Source organism: Mycetomoellerius zeteki, unplaced genomic scaffold, assembly GCF_001594055.1.
Source record: "Mycetomoellerius zeteki isolate Tzet28-1 unplaced genomic scaffold, Tzet1.0 scaffold156, whole genome shotgun sequence".
NCBI classification, from domain to species: Eukaryota; Metazoa; Arthropoda; class Insecta; order Hymenoptera; family Formicidae; genus Mycetomoellerius; species Mycetomoellerius zeteki.
Genome location: NW_017256511.1, coordinates 74,020 through 82,557, shown reverse-complemented (window position 1 = coordinate 82,557; position 8,538 = coordinate 74,020). Strand labels below are relative to the sequence as shown.

The 8,538-nt window shown below is 37.3% G+C and overlaps 1 pseudogene; it reads right to left on the bottom strand.

Moving 5' to 3' along the window:
- Nucleotides 1–434: 434 nt before the first annotated feature.
- On the bottom strand, nucleotides 435–7,442 carry LOC108720900 (uncharacterized; annotated as a pseudogene).
- Between the last annotated feature and the right edge of the window lie 1,096 nt (nucleotides 7,443–8,538).

The window sequence follows — 8,538 nt, the reverse complement described above, 5'->3', positions numbered from 1 at the left end:
TCCGCCATGTTCCAGAGTCGTCTGAGAATCTTAGAAGCTGGGGGATGAGGTATTCGGACGACGGAAATAGATTCTGGGCACGCGACCGCGAGATAAATATTTCCAGAAACATTATCCTGAAATCCTAAAACTGCACTATCGCTAGTTCGCTTTCTGCAGTAAAAATATTTCATTGTTTCGATAACACTTCTGTCCTTTCCATATTTTATTCTATTTTATCGCTTTAATACTTTTACATGTATAAACTTACTATGCACAGACACATATTTTCAAATTTATTCACAGCAAATTTCTTTCTAAACTAAAATTGATGGAATTTTTTTTGCCCCTCTGTTTCTTTTTTTTTTTGTTTCAACTTTGATACAAAAAGAGTGCAATAGGAAATGTGCAGGCAACTGTGGTTATTTTCGCCCGGTCGAGACGATACGTGGAAGCTATTGTTCGTGCGATCCTAGTTTGGCAGTGATCCTCGATGTCAGCTAGTCTAATAAAAGCCAGGTCGTGCTTGCGAACGAGTACCAATCGGACTCGATTCGTGATTCATCCCCGTCGCTGTAATAGCTCCGGTCTGGAAAAAAAGACCTCCATCGCCGCTGCCAATCGTCGCTCTTTCGCGCAAGGTGGATGGTGATCTAACGATTGCGAGGAAATAAGCGATTCGCGGATAAATGTGGAGACAATAGTTATCAATAGCACTTCGTACGTACCGTTGCTTGGTCCGTGCGTAGGGCTCTCGGGACAGCCCGTTCATCTGATGGCGAGCTGCCAAGCAGACACAATCCATACTATAAATACTGCTGCACATCACTGTCCCATCCTGGCGCACTGTAGCTTACCAGTTCGTTCTGTTCCGTACGACTGCTTTCCTTCGGCAACTTTTCGCACGCGAGATTTCGTTCCATGCTTCCTTAATATGATCAAAATGACGTTAACACGTTGAATAAACGCTTGACTCATAAGCGTTTTGCTCCAACTGGAAAAGACCTTGCCTAACAAAAATCGACTACGACTCATCGCTTATACGTAAGGAAATTTTAACGAAAGTATAACAGATTTTAATAAAAATAAATTTTAACATATAGAATCTCCATTCGAGATAATGTAGAAAAAAATAGAAATAATTAGCGATTAAAATAATTGTTCACAGTTAGATATTGAAATTTAGAATCAATTTCATGAAAATTTGTTTAGAGTTCCTATAGAAGAATGGACTCATCAGTTTTAAATATCATTTAGTAAATTATTAAAAAATCATTGTTAATCAATAAAATTATTGAATGATAAAGTAATCGTTAGGAAAACGAGATACAATGCGTTTGTAACGATCAATTTACATACGATGGTCAAGGAATTTATGTTTGCCGTGAACAAATTTATATGCGGCAACGTGTTAACGTAATCGTCACGGAAGTTATAAGCTTCGCGATTATTTTTGAAACGGGGTGGATGTACAAATTCCTGTGTTACGCCGCAGGACTTTCAAGCTAATGGCGGCCGTTTATTCGACTCGCGCCCAGACTGAAAGTGGTCGATATTGGTTTTCAGTGTGCAGAGCAGTCTCTCCGAAGAAACGGGACATTGCGAGCGAAATCAATCGTTTTAATATGACGCAAGTAAAAACATTAGCGGTACATTGAGAGAGAGAGAGAAGGGGGGAGGGGGGAAGAAAAAGGAGGGAAAAAGGAGAAAGAGAAAAAACGCGGCGACGGAAAACGGAAGTGAGGTAAAACGAATACACAGAAGGGGCAAGCGAAGGAGAAGAGAGAAAAAAAGAAGAGAATAGAAAAATGGAGAAAGAAAAAGCAGTGGCAAGAGTAACGTTTATTGGACGTTATTAAATATAATGCCGCGAGGCGTGTCCCCCTTCGGGAGAGTTTTCCGATAACTTCGTAATTTGCTAAAAGGATCCCAGCTACGGGACTTTTAAGATGTACCGCTTCCTCCGCGATGTCTCCTTTCGGTCTACTATTTGTTTTCCAACGAGGTTTGTTACCAAGCTCTCTGAACAATGTAACATCATATGTTCTACTCTTTTTCTCTTTGTTTCAAAGAGGAATCGTCGAGCGACATAGCGATTACATTTTTTTCACTGTGCACGTTCGTGGCACTAATTCGTTTAGCACGTTGACCATATCTGATGGTTACTTTAATCTTTTCGAGTCTAACGGATTAATACATACCCAGCTGAGATGGTCTTACAATAATAGTATAATTCGATGTGTATCAATTTTAATGCTATTATCGAATTATACTTTATTCTCCGATCCGATTTGCTCAATAATCATATCGATTATCATCACATAATTGATCACAATTGGGATTCAAATAATTTCCGAGTAAAATATTGATACCACGCTGATAACGTCGTGTGGTTATTAGGTCCCCTCGGATGTTCGAATTTAGCGAACGTAGGTACACATGCAAGCGAGTCCGTTGATGCTCCGACTAAGAGCCATAGCGTGTCATCCTAATGGCAGCGTCGGTGAGTGAAATTTACTTGAAAATCGCGTTAGTCGCGAAGTTTCGGCCGTCTAGTATTTCCGGCGGAGATTATCACGAAAGGGACTCCTTGCTGCACTACGACGTGCTCTCAAATTGAATTGAGATTACGGCGGCACGCCCTGCTTCATGCACGCGTACCCTCTTCCTTGAAGTGGCATGGCGGTTTCGTACGCGGATGTAATACGGTGAATGCATCTCATCCAACGTCAAGTCCACTGAATACGATCACCGATCTTCGATATATAGTACTTCGAGTGTGTTATTTCTTAAATTTTCTAGGTAAATTATTTCATGTGCGACCAGGTTTTTCGTTTCAACTTAATAATAATAACTCTTTATTATTATTAAAATGTAATAATTTATTATTAAAAATTTAAACACACATGATTGGATCATTCGTATTTTATGCATTTTTTTTTAAATACTAGGAGAGCACCAAGTAATTAGTTATAATATTTATACGTAATTTTTTTAATACAAAAGCTTATAAATATTTTATAAAATATTAAAATATATGTAAGAATAATTTAATAATTTTTGTAAAAAGTAATGAAAATTAACTCAAGATACATGAACAATCCATCATGTGTATAGTGAAGGAAAATTATCGTGTGTGTTATACTAATTACAATATTTAAATGAGAACATAAATGAAGTAGAGAATATTAAAAAGTAAAGCATCAGCAATAATGCTACATATAAGCATCTATAATAATAACAATACATTTCACCGATTACGTTTGATGTAAACTTTTTAATAATTAATATTAAACAACCTATCTTTTAAGATCGTAATGTTACAACTGGGAAATGTGAATGCCTTAAACGATTAATATTATATATATAGATAATATTTTTCGCAATAATATTATTTGCAGATTTTAAGACGCTTATTTCTCAACATCAGATTATTAAGATGCCTAAAAGCATCAATATTATTAAATTGCTTGTCAATTTAAGTTGTGATATATAGTATAATTATTCCAGTTTTGTTAGGATTGCGTTTCAAGACTGAAAATTAAATTCGCGCAGTTTACAAGATTGAATATGTATCTATATTAAATTCACATTGAATTAATTAACTATTGTTTAAAGATTTAGCTTAACTGTTTATGACATTCATTTGCTAGTTATTCTTAATAATTATTTTCGACGATACAGTTTCGCGATTAATTTCTAAATTTTTTTTCATACCATGAGGCAATACAAGCGCAAGCTTTGACAGGGAAGAGTTATGGCTTCGTCGTTACAGATAAGTGAGCGGTAATTATTCGTCGGAGCGTGTCTTAGCGGGATACGAGGGTAGGTTACAGGTAACGGGACACGTTATGGAACTTCGTGATCCGCCCCGGCTGTATCTAGTAGATCGGTTATCACTTTGGAGGCTTAGCCAAGGATCCGTGCAAATTGAGCGCCATATCCACCCCGTCTTAAGGTACCTCGTGTACCGCCTCTTTGAGATTCTGAAATTTGCGCTCTGCGGGGTGTGAGAGCAAGCGGATAAGTGGATATACCTCGACTTAATCGATTATCCATTCTGCCGTGCGATGAACGCACCCTCCCGAGATATTTGCGACACATCGATGTGTTTACCTACACAATGCCGTGCTAGATTTAAAATTAGTTTCTCTCTCTCTCTCTCTCTCTCTCTCTCTCTCTCTCTCTCTCCACGACCATCGTGACACGCTAATAGGGCCTCGATTTAGACCACCTCCGGCCGCAATGATTAAACACCTTAATTTCCTTCCTTCCGTCCTCCCTTTCCTTCTCATTTTTAATCTACCGTTCTATTTCCTCTTGTAGGAAGTCGCAAATTCTGGAGAAGTCTGTGTACAGTGCGAAATATTACGATCTAACGTTTAATATATTAAGTCTTCAACTATTTTACGTCTCGTTGAGACGTCCGTCGAGCCGCGATTTTCCCTGCGTTTCGTCTTTAATCGAGAGCCTGTAAAACATTCGCTAAATATGATAGACAATGTTTAATATAGCTGGGATTTCTTTATGTAATCGAAGATTTTTTTATTTTTCTTTTATTGAGAAAATTTTCTTAAATTAATTACCATTGGTACGAAATTTCTTGAATATCCGAATTCAACTTTTATGCTATTTGCGTCTATTAGTTTCGATTGCTGTTAAATTTTTATCTTGTGTTGAACTTGCCTTAACGAGAGAGACAGTTTATCTTATCTACGGAGGAAAATTCGACACAGTATCCAAGAATGTGTAGTGAATGCGAAACAATGTACGTCTGCTATAAGTTCGAGGATGCAGGCAAATTCCTCGGCGGCGTTATCATTCTCGCAGCTTTCCTGCTTCCTCCGTGGCGACTTTAGCTGAGCAAACGTGACTTCAAAGAACCCCTTTATTCTGAAGTGTTTCGTTGTAACTTTAAACATCACGATATGAAAGAACGGGAAAATTTGTTTGCTCGACTCAGATTACATAATCCATAGACTTGTATTCATCGACTCAGATTACATAATCCATTACATTTTAGGTATTGTTAGAATGGAAAAATAATTTTGTGCCGAACCTTCAGGTATTCGTTATATTCTTTTTTACCTAAAAATTTCTTGAGTGATTATATTTCTTCTATTAATATTTCTCTTTTTTGATTGATACTTTATTTGTTGTAAAATAATATTATCATATTTATTTAGGAGAATAGAAATTTAATCTAACTGATCTAATCAGCTCGATCATATTAAAATTTTTCAACTGGAAAGTAATTTTTTCGGAATGAACCCATTTTGATCGAGTATTCAATGACATAGATATTTATTGGTTGTATCCTCTAATTCGTTACTCGAGCGAAGCTGAATGCACGCGATCGAACAAGTGGAGGTTGCGTCTGTATTGTATTATTGTATTATCGTCCACGTGCGACTCTTGCGTGAATACGTAAGCATCGACGAAAATCCGACATTGTTTCCGCGTTATCCGAGGTGCAAGCAGGCTAACTTTGGACCAATAAACTTTGAACCAAGCGCGAAATAGCATGATACACGACAGAGAGTCGCTTGGAATGCAAATTCACGCTCGGGCAACCGGAAGTCGAATGACGAATGGAAAACTGTAACATAATAGTAACCACTAATCCCGTCACGCAAGTCTGTATTTGTTCAGCTAGGTATGTAAGTTTTGCAAGTATGAGCCATTGGCGCGTTATAAGCGAAATATTTTTTTAAAAGCCAAATATGAAAAGATAGAACATTATTATTTAATAAATTATTATTACATTGAATAAGTATGTATTATAATATTTTAACGTATAATTTATAAAACGTTTTACTTAAAATTATATTACTATACAAAAGAAGAATAACATAATAGAACCTATGCTTTTATATCTAGGAGTTCCTTAAATAAAAAAATATTTTAGTAATATCAAAATATTAAACGTTTTAAAAAATATTAAAAATGTATATAATATTTTGATATAAATATAAAAAAAAAAGAGATTTCAAGGCCCCCATGGCCTCCTCCATAATTTCCCCCGTTGATCCAATGGTACAAGAACTTCATGCTTGATTGTAGGAATGATTCAATAGTCGAAGAGAGAAACACATTGTGACTGACACAATGTTTTTCTAGAATATAATTCCTTTCTTCAGAGACCCTTATACGAGTAATAGCAGTCTTGTAAAGAATCTCTGGATTGAAGATTACGATGTAGTTATCTCCCTTTAATTCAGTCCGGTCCTTCCCTGCCGCCCACGCGATCAACGTTGAATTTCTAGCTTTTCATTACGATACGTTGCCTCGTAGGAGTCATTTATGCTTGTTAGGAAAACTAAAGATTACAACGTGGCCCGCCATTAGAATTTCTCGTTTACGAAACTCGCATCGCGACACAAAAGAAATGAAAAGGAACGTAAAATAGTAAATAGCTATAACAACAACGAGCATTATTTCTTTCCCTTTGTGATATTCGTAACAAATTAGTGGAAAAACGCCCTCCTAGTGAGTTGCTCTGAGAATCTTCTAAAGTTTTTCAAATTCTACTACTATCCATTTATAGATTTCCCGAGCCAATTGGAGAAAGTTCTGGATAGTCGGATAACTAGTTTAGCGCATAATTGCCATTGAGGCATACATTTCAGATGACTATAGAAGTATCGCTAGGGAGAAAGGTCGCTTGATGAATGTGATCATCGATAAACACGCGTGATTAGAGAACACGGTTAATCTGATGGCATGGTATCACGCAACCCCGACATTAAACGCCTCAACGGCTCGATGTTCCGTCTAAGAGATCTATTAGTGTCAGCCCCAGTTGGCCGAGACGGTGATCTCTATTTACTGGGAGGTATATCTTCGAATGGTGATTGGTCGGTGATTGAATTCTTTTTGGCAGCGTGTCCCAAAATCATACGTTCTCCATCTTCTCCCTCGTCCCTCATTCGCGCGAGACAAACTCTGATGTGCGCAATGTATTGTACTCGCGCGCGTTCACTCCTTCGCTGTCCTCTCTTCCACTTCACACGGATCCTTAACTCTAAAATTAGCTTATCCCTCCGCTGCCTCTTCTTCTTTTCTCTCTCTTTTTTTTACATCTTTCTTTCTCTCTTTTTCTCTGTCTCTTTCTGTTCTCCTCCGAGGTGCGCTACGACGTTGTTATCCCCATCGTCCGACGTTCGTTCCGATCGAACGCTTTTACAGTCTTGTCACGGTCCGTTGAGTAAATTCGAGAAGAGCCCCGATCGTTTCTCTTTCTCCCGATTTTTCTTTTTTAAACTTTCCGATTCGTCGTCACGTCACGTAAGAAAGCACGGTTAACACGGTAGTGTCGCGAAAGTGAGAAGAAAACGCGACTACAAAATCTGGAGTACCGCCTTACTCGTTGCAGACGTCATAAGGAGGCGAGACTCAAGCATCCGGCTGCTTGTTGACCGAGCGTCTTCAAGCTGGAGCTTGCAAAGAGAGCTTTCGGCCTGAGGGGGTGAGTACCGTCGCCATCATTCTTTGTACCATACCGCGTCGCGTCTATTCTTTTACTAGTGGACCTCGCTGCCTTCGAGTTTTCCCCAATTGTTCCATTTCTCGCTGTTACATGTATTCGCAATCAATCAGGCGAAGAGTTTAGTAACTGTTGCTAAGTTACTTCAATCGAGTTTCCTTACTTACGTGGACAATCTGAGCCATTAAGAAGAACTAGCTTCGTAAACCTTGGAACAGTAGTACCAAGAACATTCTTTTTCTTCTTATCTCTATATGTCTGATTTCTTCAAAAATGCGATATAATTTGATGTGAGGATCTCGAATGAAATATCCTTTTGTGAAAATTTTTTGACTAATTATGTTCGTTATTATGAGAATTTTAACAATGAGAATTTGTATTTTATTGAAAGTTAAATAATAAAGTTATTTTCCGTATTCTCTTTCAGAAATTTGCTCTTTATCATGATTAAATTTAATTCTTAGATATAAGAATAGTTTTTATTTTAAGACCACAGCATTTACTTTTTTAAATAGTATTCCTAACTCAACCATTCTTTTCTTTCTTCTCAGCAATCTTTAAAAAAATCTTGGGTCATTCAATAGTACGCAATTTAAATTTATTAAAATATTTTTCTGTAGTAAGTTTTTATAGAAATTTATTAGAAAATCATGCATAAAAAATTAATATTACGAATACATATATATATTTGTCAATTTGTTCATACAGAACCAAACGTTTTCTACTCTTTTTTCTCTTTTTATTTTTTTTCTCTCGTTAAGCACCATTACAACGTCGTTGTATCTTTTCCACAAATATATTCAGAATCACGTCTGGCTATAATAAATCGTTCTTGTATGTTCTTGCAACGCCATACAGTGCTTGCTGTATGATTGATGATAGCTGTCACGTAATTGGCGAAAGGTTTGAGTACTTTTGATGCGACACTAAGATCCACTTGACGTCGCAGAACGTCAGACAAATGGATTTTGTGGGCAGACAGGCGAACGGATGCGACAGACGTTAGAGCATAACAATGAAGATACACCGTGTTATTATCTCTGTGACGAGCAACATTTCGGCCATTTGCCGCA